Source organism: Mesocricetus auratus, unplaced genomic scaffold (genome assembly GCF_017639785.1).
Source record: "Mesocricetus auratus isolate SY011 unplaced genomic scaffold, BCM_Maur_2.0 Super-Scaffold_100007, whole genome shotgun sequence".
NCBI lineage: Eukaryota > Metazoa > Chordata > Mammalia > Rodentia > Cricetidae > Mesocricetus > Mesocricetus auratus.
The window spans coordinates 8,397,354-8,410,019 of NW_024429191.1; the positions used below are offsets into that span (position 1 = coordinate 8,397,354).

At 50.0% G+C, this 12,666-nt stretch overlaps 8 non-coding genes across 8 annotated transcripts; 1 reads left to right on the forward strand and 7 right to left on the reverse strand.

Annotated features, from left to right (window-relative positions):
• Nucleotides 1-2,647: 2,647 nt before the first annotated feature.
• Trnap-agg lies at nucleotides 2,648-2,719 on the reverse strand. The gene has a single exon. It is a non-coding gene; the product is annotated as a tRNA-Pro (tRNA).
• Nucleotides 2,720-3,030: 311 nt separating this feature from the next.
• On the reverse strand, nucleotides 3,031-3,103 carry Trnak-cuu. Its single transcript has one exon. It is a non-coding gene; the product is annotated as a tRNA-Lys (tRNA).
• Nucleotides 3,104-4,866: 1,763 nt separating this feature from the next.
• Nucleotides 4,867-4,939, reverse strand: Trnak-cuu. The gene has a single exon. It is a non-coding gene; the product is annotated as a tRNA-Lys (tRNA).
• Nucleotides 4,940-5,534: 595 nt separating this feature from the next.
• Trnak-cuu lies at nucleotides 5,535-5,607 on the reverse strand. The gene has a single exon. It is a non-coding gene; the product is annotated as a tRNA-Lys (tRNA).
• A 3,826-nt stretch (nucleotides 5,608-9,433) lies between these two features.
• Trnap-agg lies at nucleotides 9,434-9,505 on the reverse strand. Its single transcript has one exon. It is a non-coding gene; the product is annotated as a tRNA-Pro (tRNA).
• Nucleotides 9,506-10,425: 920 nt separating this feature from the next.
• Trnap-ugg lies at nucleotides 10,426-10,497 on the reverse strand. The gene has a single exon. It is a non-coding gene; the product is annotated as a tRNA-Pro (tRNA).
• A 1,892-nt stretch (nucleotides 10,498-12,389) lies between these two features.
• Nucleotides 12,390-12,461, forward strand: Trnap-cgg. The gene has a single exon. It is a non-coding gene; the product is annotated as a tRNA-Pro (tRNA).
• A 107-nt stretch (nucleotides 12,462-12,568) lies between these two features.
• On the reverse strand, nucleotides 12,569-12,641 carry Trnak-cuu. The gene has a single exon. It is a non-coding gene; the product is annotated as a tRNA-Lys (tRNA).
• Between the last annotated feature and the right edge of the window lie 25 nt (nucleotides 12,642-12,666).

The window sequence follows — 12,666 nt, forward strand, 5'->3', positions numbered from 1 at the left end:
CGCCCTCTCATGCCACGAGCTCCTCTAGCCGGGCACGCTCAGGATCCCGCGACCTCAGCCTACCGCTCCGCAGGGACCCACACCTGCGCTTCCTCCCCGGGGCTCTCTGGCTCGACACACCGCATCCACCTTAGGACGAAGACTTAGGTAGCGCTAGAAAAACGGGGGTCCCACGCTGACTCCGTCGGTGAAGCCCCGGACCCCAGAAAATCCCTCAGGAGGTCCTCGCGTGTGTTCCTCCCTGGTCCATCAGTGAACCGAGCTACGGAGAGAAACGCAGGGGACAGACCCCGACCGAAACTGAGGGACGACCCCACCTGACCCTACGAAGCTCATTCGCAGAATTCAGAGCCTTCTCCGCTTGGCCACCGTTCAGGACCCTGAAGATTCTGGCCTGAGCCTCTCTGGGCAGACACCAAGGATATCGGGGTGCCAGACAGACCCCGCCAGAGCTACCCGAAGCGAGTTCCTTGGTGGAGAAACGCTCTCTTCGTTCACGGTTGAAAATTTGTCCAGTGGTGAAAATTCAGCAGCTGTTCGATTCGTCTCCACGTCGCCCTCCCTCTACCGGACGTAAGAGGGACACCTTCCTCCCCCCTCCTCCCATCTATTAGCGTCCCGGCACTGGAATCCGCCTTGCGGTTCGAACCGTCGAGTTGTGGGGCCGAGGCTCACCCAGGACTCGGCAGGGACGAGCGAGTTGCCTGCGGTTCTTGGAATACGCTTTCCATCCGAAGCACAGGGTCTTCGATAGCTTAAAATCCTTTGCTTTTTTATGGAAAGCAAGAGAAAAACGAAGCTCCGACTAACACCCACAACGCTGAGGTCCTAACTAGTTCCGGGCGTGGGTCTGCGGTCCGGAGACCTGAAAGATGGATGCTAAGAAATTAGCGAGCCCCAGGAGGACACAGGGCTCAGACGTCTCTTCAGGTCGAGGTGGGGCCCAAGAACAGACTACTGATGACCAGTCACCGGCGATCTGGTACCAGATTTGCCTTTAAGAACTACTGGCCCACTTCAAAGTGGCATTTATTAGCAGGCCACGTGTCTTATAGATTGTACCATAATCCTGGTGTGTTTTGTCTTATGTAGCCCAGACTGCCTTAAGCTCACATAGCTGAGGATGGCCTTGAAATTCCGATCCTCCTACTTTCGCTTACAGGCGTGGTATTGACTGCCATACTGAGCTTCTAAATGTCTTATCTAAGGGTCATACTAAACTTTTTGGCAAAAAAAATGTTACACAGACTCTGGGACTAGCCAGCAGGTACATACCAACTTGGTAAACTAACCCAGACCTTGATGAAGAGCCATTTGGTTGAGCTGTATTTCCAAAGGCCTGGATGGCATTTGCACATTATTGCATGTTTGTTAGGCTTGTTCAGAGTAACTTGCTCATCTCTGACCCTGGTGTAAAAGGTTCCTTCCTCTTCTCTTTTTCTTTAGGTTGCATGCAGGGGTTTAACCAGAGATTAAGGCATGCTAGAGCCCACTCCTTGAAGGTTTTTTGATGAATGCAGTGATTAATAAACTCAGGAAATGCAATTTCGTTCTCCACAAACCCTGGAGAGATATCTAAGGTTCTCAACATCTTAGGACATCGTTCCCCGCCCGGGGAGGGGGAGGAGTTCCAGAAACAGCAAGCAGTGGGAGTGGGGCAGGTAGGGGGTTTCCTGTGCATCCTCCTCTGTCCAGCACGGTTTCAAGGGCATCCGCCCCAGTCACTGCTCCAGTTCTCCCCTCATCCCCAGGTCCCAGAGGATTGGCAGATGCCTCTGAGGTTCTGTGCATTTCCCCAGGGTTCCCGTCTTATTTACATTTGGCTGAGAATTCCATTACTGTAGTGAAATTCTCTGCTGTGGTTGGTTGGAACTTGGGGAGGGGGGGTTGGGACAACAGCGTTTCACTACTTAGCTCAGGCTGTCCTTATACTCAGTTCCTGCCTCATCCGCTCTAGTGCTGGAATCACTACCCATCCTACCCACTTTCAAGGGTGTTTCGTTTTTTATTGGTTTGTTTTTGTTTGTTTTGTCGACACCGCACCTGGATTGATTTTTAAAAATCTATATCCAGCACGTTCCATTATTTTATACATCAGGTTAATCTGAATAATCCCAGCTTTTTTTTTTTTTTTTCATTTTGGTTTTTCAAGACAGTTTCACTGTGTAGCTCTGGCTGTCCTGGAACTTGCTTTGCAGACCTAGCCTGGAACTCACAGAGATCAGCCTGCCTCTGCCTCCCGAGTGCTGGGATTAAAGGCGTGTATCACCACCACCTGACCAGCCATTCTTGTTGGGAATTTTTGAATTATAAACTGATGTTGTGTCTCGGGAAATTGCTTGCCTAGCTCTGGGCTCCACACTGAACACCAGATTGATTCCCACAGCACGTGAGAAGTGGAGGCAGTAAGATCAGAATGAAAAGTTCAGGACCAGCCTGAGCTACCGGAGACCCTGCCTCCAACAACAACAACAACAACAACAAAAAAAACAAAACAAGAAAAAAAGGCCGACCATTTGAGTATTTTAGAGACTTCTACTTGTTTAGTCAACCCTTCCGTGTAGCCCAAGGTTGACTTTGAATTCTGAGCAGCTCCACCTCTCAGGGCCAAGATCACAGGGCCAAAGTGAAGTAGGACAAAACTGAAGGGCTCGTCCGGGATTTGAACCCGGGACCTCTCGCACCCTAAGCGAGAATCATACCCCTAGACCAACGAGCCCTGAAGGTCAAAGACATCTGCGTGATTTAAGGGCGGTGGTAGATTCCTGTGGTTGGCTTGGATAGATCTAGAGAATTGAATTTTGGATCTATCTAGAAGGAATAAATTTAAGGACGGGGAAAACTGCCCAAGGACCCTACTCCACCCAGAACGTCAAAATTAGAACAGACTCTACGACTCCCAGACCAGACCCCTGTGTATCCCATGACCGTCTCCTGTGGCTCGAGATATCCGGTAGATAAGAGGAACTGAGAACATTTAGACTAGCGCAGTTTTTTAATTCTATTGAGTTCAAAGCAAAAACGGCAAGCCGCCCAACGTGGGGCTCGAACCCACGACCCTGAGATTAAGAGTCTCATGCTCTACCGACTGAGCTAGCCGGGCACCTTAGGTGACGGTCACTGGTTATACACATTAGTAACGAGATTCTGAGAGTACTGGCAACTAAGTGAGTCAGTAAGTGTGTGTCTATCAGAGACTGGGACCATTTTGAAGTTTCCCCCAAAAAAGCAGATGCTCAGCTCCGACTCCCAGGCTGCTCTCTTTCTCGGACCAGGGACGCCATTTGTGCGTGGGGTGGAACCCCAGGGCTGGGAAGTGCAGAACAATCCTGGTGAAGCCAACCCACCGCCCTCCCCAGGACAAAACGATTGCCCAGGAGGCTATGGGCTGACCCGCCAGCTCCTTCTTCCCCACACCAGGTGACGCCTCTTGCAGTCCCCGCCTTCCAACTGCACAAAACAAGCTTCTCCCAGGCAGTCCCGCACCGAATCGCACTCGGCTCACCCCTCACGAAAACATCTACACAGCCAGACGTGGGGAACAACACCCGACTTGTCTGGCAGTGGAGGAGCGCATCCGAACCTCGGGCCGCACCTGTGTCGGGTCTGAGTCGCTGCTACGCCGGTTAGAAGACTCAGCAGGAGCCCGTTAAATGCCTGCCCCGACGTGGGCTTCTCTGCTTTTCCTAGCCCGGGTCCTCAGAACTAAACTTAAACGGGAGAGATGTCGCTTGTAGGTAGAGCTGGAACCCCGGAGTTAGGAGATTTACCGCCAATGGCACGGTCACAGAAAGTAGTAGTTCTCAACCTGTGGGGCACGACCCCTTCGGAGGTCTAACGACCCTGTCTCAGCAGTCACCATCGAAAATATCAAATATTTGCATTACAGTTCATAACAGTAGGAAAATTACACTTATGAAGTAGCAACAGTTATGATTGGTGTCACCACAACATGAGGAACTGTACCAAAGGGTTGCAGCATTAGGAAGGTTGAGAACCGCTGCTACACAATGAAGGAAACCCAGGCTTGTTGGTGCTGGCTGGAACTCAGGGCCCGAGTTTGGAATAGACTGCTGAGCCCAGGACGGCTACATGAGGAGGACGGCTGTCACCAGCTACAGTCCTACAATCATCAGTATCCTTCAGCCTGGCTCCAGCCTCCTCCCAGACACTCTAGAGCCCTGGGCCAATTCTGTAGGCAGAGTCCCGGGCTGGAGTTTCAATGGCCTCTGAGCATTCTGTTGAGTGCAGGATGCCCTGCTCTTGGTGCCTCCAATACACTGATTAAAGGTACAACGCTGAGATTCGACTCTAAAGCAGCCGCGGGCAGCTGTAGACAGCATGAAGCTTTTTTGAAAACTGGCTTCCTGTGGCTGGGGATATAGCTCAGTAGTGTAGGGTGAACCGGGTTCAATCCCTACTTTAAAAAAAGGGGGGAGGAAGGAAGGAAGGAAAAGAAAAGAAATAAGGCCTATTAAAATATAGGCTCAGATGTGCTTTTCGGAGGTTTCAGAGCCGAGTTTCATTCTGGGAACCACATCTAGTAGTGATGAAAAGAACAGAATATGATGTTGAGGGGGAGGTAGGCTCATCCGGGATTTGCATCTAAAATTCTCTATTGGTGGGAATCACACCCCTAGACAAGTCAGACATAATGCCACTCCATCGCGGTCCTAGAGTCCTGGGGCTGGACCCGCCAAATCAGCCTGCAAAGGGACTAGGATTTTCCTGCTCTAGTCAAGAGCCCAGAGTAAAGACCACCCCAACCCCCTATGCATCCCACCCTGGAGAGACAGAGAGATAAGGATCGGAGAAAGCAGAATAAACTTCAAGTGTCTCAGAATTCAAACAAACAAGAAAGCAAGCCGCCCAACGTGGGGCTCGAACCCACGACCCTGAGATTAAGAGTCTCATGCTCTACCGACTGAGCTAGCCGGGCGCTCTGAGTGCCTTCGAGCATTGTAGTTACCAAGGTCGGTTTGACGGTACTATAAGGGATAATGAGGCCATCTGTGAAACATCCTAGGCCTACATGGAGTCTCCCACACTGCTTCATCTCCGGTGCCTAGCTTTCTCTCAGGCCCGGAGGGCCGGGGTTGCTCAGGGAGGACGAAGGGCCAGGGAAGCCCTTCTTGGTATGAAACTATGGAGGGATCGTTAGATGAACTCGAGCTCCTTCCTTCGCCCATGCCAGACGGGACTTCACTTCCATCTTTGCTACGGGGTCTCGGCCAGCCTCCCTCCAGTCCCCACATTCTGGTTAGGAAAATAAGGTCCCAGAGCGGGAACCAGACCCCATACAAATATCTACAGCTCATCCTGTGCAGCCCATCTTTGGTTACCCCAGAACCTGTGGGCTACCCACAAGGTTTGGGCCAGAGGAGATAGGGATGGCCTGAGGTGAGGGAGTAGCAATGAAAAGTGAGGATTCCCTTCCAAAGCCACTTGGGTGCCTTCCATCCTAGTGACACCCAGTGTGGGAGCAATAAATGGTAGTTCCGTATCAAGTCCACGGCAAAAAAAAAAATTGCAACCGCCCAACGTGGGGCTCGAACCCACGACCCTGAGATTAAGAGTCTCATGCTCTACCGACTGAGCTAGCCGGGCGACGTGTCAGCCTGCCTGCCCTCATTTGCAGGATTTTTCTAACTGGGATCTGAATGTAAACTAAATAAAACTGACCGGGCGTTGGTGGCACACGCCTTTAATCCCAGCACTTGGGAGGCAGAGGCAGGCGGATCTCTGTGAGTTCCAGGACAGCCTTCAAAACAATACAGAGAAACCCTGTATCGAAAAACAGGAAGGAAGGAGGGAGGGAGGGAGGGAGGGAGGGAGGGAGGGAGGGAGGGAGGGAGGGAGGGAGGGAGGGAGGGAGGGAGGGAAGGAAGGAAGGAAGGAAGGAAGGAAGGAAGGAAGGAAGGAAGGAAGGAAGGAAGGAAGGAACTGAGAATTTCTCCACACAGCAGAGCCCCGAGCGCCAAAAGGAGCAGCAGGCGAGCGAAGGGAGGACCCTGCGGCCAGGCCTAGTTCCTTCGGCCCTCCCAGGGAACAAAACCACTGTCTGCACGCTAGAGAGAGGGAGGTGTGGCTGGACTGCCCGCTCCGTCCTCCTTCCCCTATTCCCAGCCGCACCTCCACCTTCGTCTGAGGGCGTTGTGTCCTCTTTGTAGTCCCAGACCGCTAACCACTCAAAGTAAGCGTCCCCAGAGCGGCAGCCAGACCACGGATAACACTTGCTGTATTCATACGCCGGAGAAATGTAACGCAGACGCACGCTGCATCAGGTCTTTCAGCATCTGATCAGAAGACAGGCATCCAGTAGCTGCTTATTAAACTGTATGACCGACCAGGCAAGACGTCTCTGCTTCGTTTCCCCAAAACTAAACCTAATCTAAACGTAAAAGGTCTGGTGCGAGTCTGGAGCCCTGACTTTGTTGTCAATAGCCCTAACCTCTTAGCACAGGGAGCTGGCATAGGGTAGTGCCCAGAAGAATGTGGGTGAGCAGTGTCGCTTGGTATCCTAGCCAAGGTTCCAACAAGGTCAAGGGTACTGATCTGAGCCAAAGAATGGCACCTGCATGGTCTTGTCCACACTCACACTCTGGGCTTCTCCTCCTCCGTCCTTTTCAGTCAGAGGCCCCGGAGTCCGGTTTCACCCAGGCCACAAGAGGGAGACCAATCACACAGCCCTGCTGCACCCAGGGTACCAGAAATTGAGGTCTCAGTCTCCAGAAGACAGCACTGGGGGGGGGGGGAGGGGCGTTGTCTTGAGTTGTATCCCTGTCTCTGAGTCCTATTTCCACCATAACAGCTGAGTTGATCCTCCTCATCCATGTAATTGCAAGCATCCTTAATCGTGGAAGAAAGACGCCCAAGAGATCCGGCATAGGAAGGGCTGGTTGTTATCACCCCACACAGGGGTTCAAGTCTGACTTCACACAGACTGGACAAGTCTCCACCACTGTACCACACCTCAGCCTCGTCTACTTTGACGTTCCAGTCACGGTGCGCTTTTCTATGTAGAAGCACTCCATCTTTTTTTTTTTCCATCTCTGAGGCTCAAAGACCTTTCTATTTCAAGAATATCTTCATCATTATTCTTTAGATACAGTAAACCTAACCGTTGATCATAGGACTCGTTTTCTTGGAATTTTAAAAGGTAAATTTCTTTAAAATATTTTACAATTTATGTGTGTGTGTGTGTGCACAAGGGTCCAGCCCGTCAGAACTGGGATTACTGGCAGTTGTAAGCCACCACTTGGGCACTGGGAACTGAAGCTAGGTTCTTTGCAGGGGCAGTAAATGCTCCATACTGCTAAGCCATCATCTCTCCAGTGAAAACCCCACCTCTACTTTCTTTATAGACTTCTTTCTAGAGGAGAGTCTGCAGACTATACCATAAAAGTGAATTTCCCCATCAGAACTTGGTTATTTATATCTGCCAAGGATGAAAAGGCATAACGAGTCATTCGTCATTCTAATTAAATCTTCTTCAGGTTTGCTTTGTTTCCCCCACCCCCCACCCCAAGTTGGTATTCCAATACACAAATTTACATCGCATGTCTCTGGCTCCTGGCACATTCTCAAGCCTTCTGTCCCAAACCAAACCAAAGACTAGGCCTGCCATGTCCACAGAATAGAGTGGGAAAGACCCCAGTCTGCCTCCAGATACTGACCTCAAGACTAGAAATTAGAGAAGGGAAAGGGCAGCCCAGGGAGTTTTCCCCTGGGCAGTGGTGGGACATGCTTTTATTTCCAGAACTCAGAAGGCAAAGGCCAGTCTGGTCCAGGATGGACAGGGCTATATAGAGAAAGGAGTTGTACAGAGAAACCCTGTCTCAAAAAAAAAAAAAAAAAAGGAAAAGCAATAGAAAAAGAAAGGATATTGTGAAGGAAGAGGTTTGGGGTAGGGTACCAGCAAGAGAGGCCTTCTGCTACCACCCACAATCACCAAGAGCCTGCACTCCTGCCAAGCTTCTGGCTTCTGCTCTAGGAACTCCCCGCTTCCCAAGCCAGGGGCTGTTGGGGGAGCCCAGAATTAACCCTCTAATGGCCCTATAATAAGATCTGGGCTTGTAAGTACATAGGAAGCGTCTCTCAGTGCCTCTAACTAACCCCACAGAAGCGGTTTGTAAAGTGCAGGGCTGCAACTCAACTGCTGAGCAACACTGGAGAACTGCAGAGTACCGCAGCCTTTAAAACGTGGTCTTCCTATAGCTGGGGGCATGACCCAGCAGCAGAGCACTTCAGACTCAACCGCTAGTACCAGAGGGGAAAATGGTCTCTTGTGTAATGACATCTCTGAATATCTTCTAGAAAATAAAAAGACATGACATACAGCTCTCACTGACCTAGAACTCACTAGATAAACCATACTGGTTTTGAATTTGTAGAGATGTGCCAGCCTCTACTGCTGGTATTAAAGGTGTGCACCACTGTGCCTGCCTGATTAATTGTTACGTTTATTTGTTGTGGGTGGCCACAGTCCTGGGGATTCACTCAGGTGATCAGGTGAGGCAGCAGGTGTTTTTAGCCATGGAACTGTCTCTTGGGCCTCAGGGTAGATTTTTTGTTTTGTTTTTGTTTTTAAATAAGGTCAGTTCATTCAGGATTTGAATTCTGGCACTCTCTCACTCTAAATAAGAATCATATTTCTAGTCCAAGGGTCAACTCCACTAGAGTCCCCTCTAAATGAATCCATGATAGGATTTCATAGAGGGGAGGGATCTGGGGAATGGCTCAGCAAGTTGTTATACTCAGAGCTGAGGTTTCTATAGGCCAGTAAAACAGGTGAGTAGCGACTAGCCAAGCACCTCGGAACTCTATTGTCCGAGCTAAAACAGCACATCGCCCAATGTGGAGCTAAAACCCACGATCATAAGATTAACAGTCTCAAGCTCGCTACTTAGCAGGCAGCCTAGTCTATATAGCTAGCTCCAGGACAGCCAGGATTAACACACACACACACACACACACACACACACACACACACACACACACACACACACACTCACACACCTTATGCTCTACCAACTGAGCTAGCCAAACCAGCCCAAACCAGCCCTTCTGAGTATACAGTAAGTGTGCCTGAGGGCACAGGTATAAACCCGGTTTGCATATGAAGTTTAAATTTCTCATCCAGGCTTCTGCCTACCCGAAGAGTTGCCTCTCCAAAAACTCTGACCCAAGCCAAGGGCAGAGACTGGAGTTGCAGACACAGGTTTTAATGGTCTTTCGGACTAGAGGCATTTTCAGGAAGCGCAGCTCCAACAAGACAGGGTGGCCAGCTGGAAAAAGATTGAGGCTTCCAACAAAAGTCAGCGTCAAAACCCAGAGCCAGTATGTCACGGATAAGTCTGGATCTCGCTAGAGTTTAGGGAAGAAGGAACAGTAGGGAATGGACATTTGGAATGAGTGTTTGCAAAAGATCAACGGGCTCGTCCGGGATTTGAACCCGGGACCTCTCGCACCCTAAGCGAGAATCATACCCCTAGACCAACGAGCCACAGGAACTACTTCCATAATTCTATTTTATGGCGGTTGTGGAAATAAGGGCGGGACTAGCAGAACTCGACAGGGAGGTAGGGCTTCAGAAAGCTTATTTTTCAGAAATTCCTGGACGGGCAAATTCCGGAACCACGTACACCAAAATATTCCACTTTTCCAGGCCCCTTCCACGACCTACAAAGTAGGTCCCACAGTCCGGTGTCCCCTTGGTCATGGCCTGTCTAGATGCTCCGGACTAGATGGAACCCCTAAGAGTCAGGGGCAGCTGCCTGGAGGGTCCTTAACCGCGTCTCCTTGGCTACGCAGCAGCTCTAGAACGCAGTAAAAGCCAGCTGAGTGTCTGCGGTACCTCTCTGCTCAACACTTCTTCCATTTTGCATCCCACCTGCCCATCAGGGCCAAAATCAAGAAAGGAGTGCCCAGCCAGGTGCAGTGAGTGGCTCGCGCCTTTAAGTTTCGAGGCTATCCTCGTCCACATAGAGTTCTAGGATAGACAGTGTTATATAGAAGGACGAGAGACAGAGACAGAGACAAAGACAGAGAGACAGAGACAGAGACAGAGAGACAGACCGAGACAGAGACAGACAGACAGACAGAGACAGAGACACACAGAGAAAGACATCGACTTAGGGGCGAAAACTCTACGGGGGTGCAGCACGATCTCAAGTCCAAGAAACAAACAAACAAAAAAAGAGGGGCCGCCAATGTCCCTCCCTCACCCAACGAAGAGAGTTGTCTTTGAGAAATCGGATGCCATGCCCAGAGTGGAGAGAGGAGTCCGAGAAAGGCGTAAATGTATTTGAAGGTGTATCTCGCACCACAGCCTCTTTCTTACTAGCTAACTCTCTTAAGTATTTACTACCAGCCAAAGTCCGCTTTTCTCTTCTGTTTTAAAAATTACAGAAGCAACTCTGTACTGGGCTCGTCCGGGATTTGAACCCGGGACCTCTCGCACCCAAAGCGAGAATCATACCCCTAGACCAACGAGCCACCACACTTGAGCTTGCCCTCCCCTCCTCTCTCTCCAATGAGGCGAAGCTTCTGTCTTACCTTTTTTTTCTTTTCGTTGCCAGTTGCTCGGTTGTTCAGTTCCAGCATGCATAGGAACCGTGAGGATTTTCATGTCCACAGTCACTGCGGGATTTCCAGAGTGAACGTCACTCAGGACATATAAACCAAGGAGATGATAAGCTGACAAATTTTCCATTCTCTAAATGCCTAACTAGCGTGGACTAGAGATGGGTTTACAGGTCGTTAAAGTAGGATACTGACATCAGAAAACACAAAGTGCAGATTCATCCATTTTTCAAAATGCCAATCAAAACAAAATACAAAACCGACAAACCAAAGACTTATAACTTAACTACATAGATTTAAAGTCCTTAAAATACATGTGTTTTTAGCCAGGTGTGGTGACAAAAGCCTAAAATCCCAGCACTTGAGATGTGAACAAAGGAGGATTAGGAATTTCAGGTTATCTTTGGCTACCCAGTGAGGCTAGCCTGCGCTACACGAGACCTTCGAAAACATATAGGCATTTTCTTGTCATGGCAAGAAAAAGAAAGGGAATTCTAGAAATCGATAGCTATGGGTCTCAGCCCTATTAACTTCGTCTTTGAGACAGGTTCTTGTCATATTGCCTAGGCTAGCCCCAAAGTCACCCTGCTACAGGTGCACAGTCCTAGACGGCTCCTAAGTGGGAAATAACCAAACTCTGAAGTCGAGGTCAGGCAAGAAGAGGTTCTTTGAGGCCTGGGAAGAGTTTCAAAACCCAAACTGCACACTTGTAATCCCAGGACTGTCGGGGCTGAGGCTGTAAAGTCAGTCTGGGTTACGCTGAGGCCGTCGCAGAGCAACAATGTACTCATTTCCCAAGGGCTACCGGAAGGACGGACCATAGCCTTAACTAGGTTTGTTTACTTTCACTGCCTTCACTCTGCTCCCATGGCTGAGCAACCATTGCTGTCTCTGAACTCTCAACTAAGGTTCTAGGAATACAAGCTGACCACACAGGCAGAGGTCTTGTGAAATTCGCACAAGGCAGTTCAGGCTGGTGGAAAGCTGGGCAATTCAAAGCCTGGGCTCCTGGGGAGCCAGGCACAAGGACGACCCTGAGAACAGAGAAACAAGGCTGTGTGCGGGCTCATTGGCCAATATATGATTCCTGCTTAGAGTGCAAGAGGTCAAATGCTGGAGAAATACGGATCCTCAAAGTTTCTTTCCTCTTAAAGGGAAACGTAGTAGGTCTCTCTCACTGAGTTCTGACAGGCTACTTCTTAGGCTGGAGGAGTAAACCACCAACCCAGTGGTGTCGGAATTCAAAGTGAGACAAGAATTCACAATGCCACGCAAGTGGGCCAGGTCCCAGGCACCACCCACTGAGTTCCATTTGGGTGTCTGCTTTCTTTGATCGGAGGTGTCAGATAATTCAGCTGCTCCTAAGGGGCCTTCTAAGATCCCCAGCGTCCTGCCCATACAGACACTGTACCCTGGGACTGAACCTTCTAGATGCAGACAAAATCATATGACTGCGACCAGTGGAACCAGACTCCAGGGGAGTGAGGCACTAATCCTATACATTACCCAAGTGTCTGAGTCTTGGGCGTTCAGAACGACTGTTTGGGAAGAATTTGGGGCGAGGCTTATTTAATGGACGTTCCTCCCTGCTCTCTGGCCACAAAATACAGTCCCCACAGCAGTCACCGGGCAAAGACTTCCCCAAAGTGCAGTTTTTCTCCAAGGTTCTTGCTCCTTCGGAGCTGGCTCGGTGGTAGACTAATAAACTTTTATGTCCACCCCACTGTTTCGGGAAGCGGCAAAGCGCTACTTACTTGGGAATGAATACGGGTCTATAAGGAAGTAGTAGAGGGTTACAGCCGTGTGGCTCGTTGGTCTAGGGGTATGATTCTCGCTTCGGGTGCGAGAGGTCCCGGGTTCAAATCCCGGACGAGCCCTGGAGGGGGTCCAGTTTCCCAATGTTTTTGTTGTCACACTTAATGAGACGTCTAAACTGTTACTAAGTAAAACCTTATATTTGCAAATTCCCAGAACAAAATCACTACGCCCAACGTGGGGCTCGAACCCACGACCCTGAGATTAAGAGTCTCATGCTCTACCGACTGAGCTAGCCGGGCCGCCTGATGAAAACTAGCACCTGAA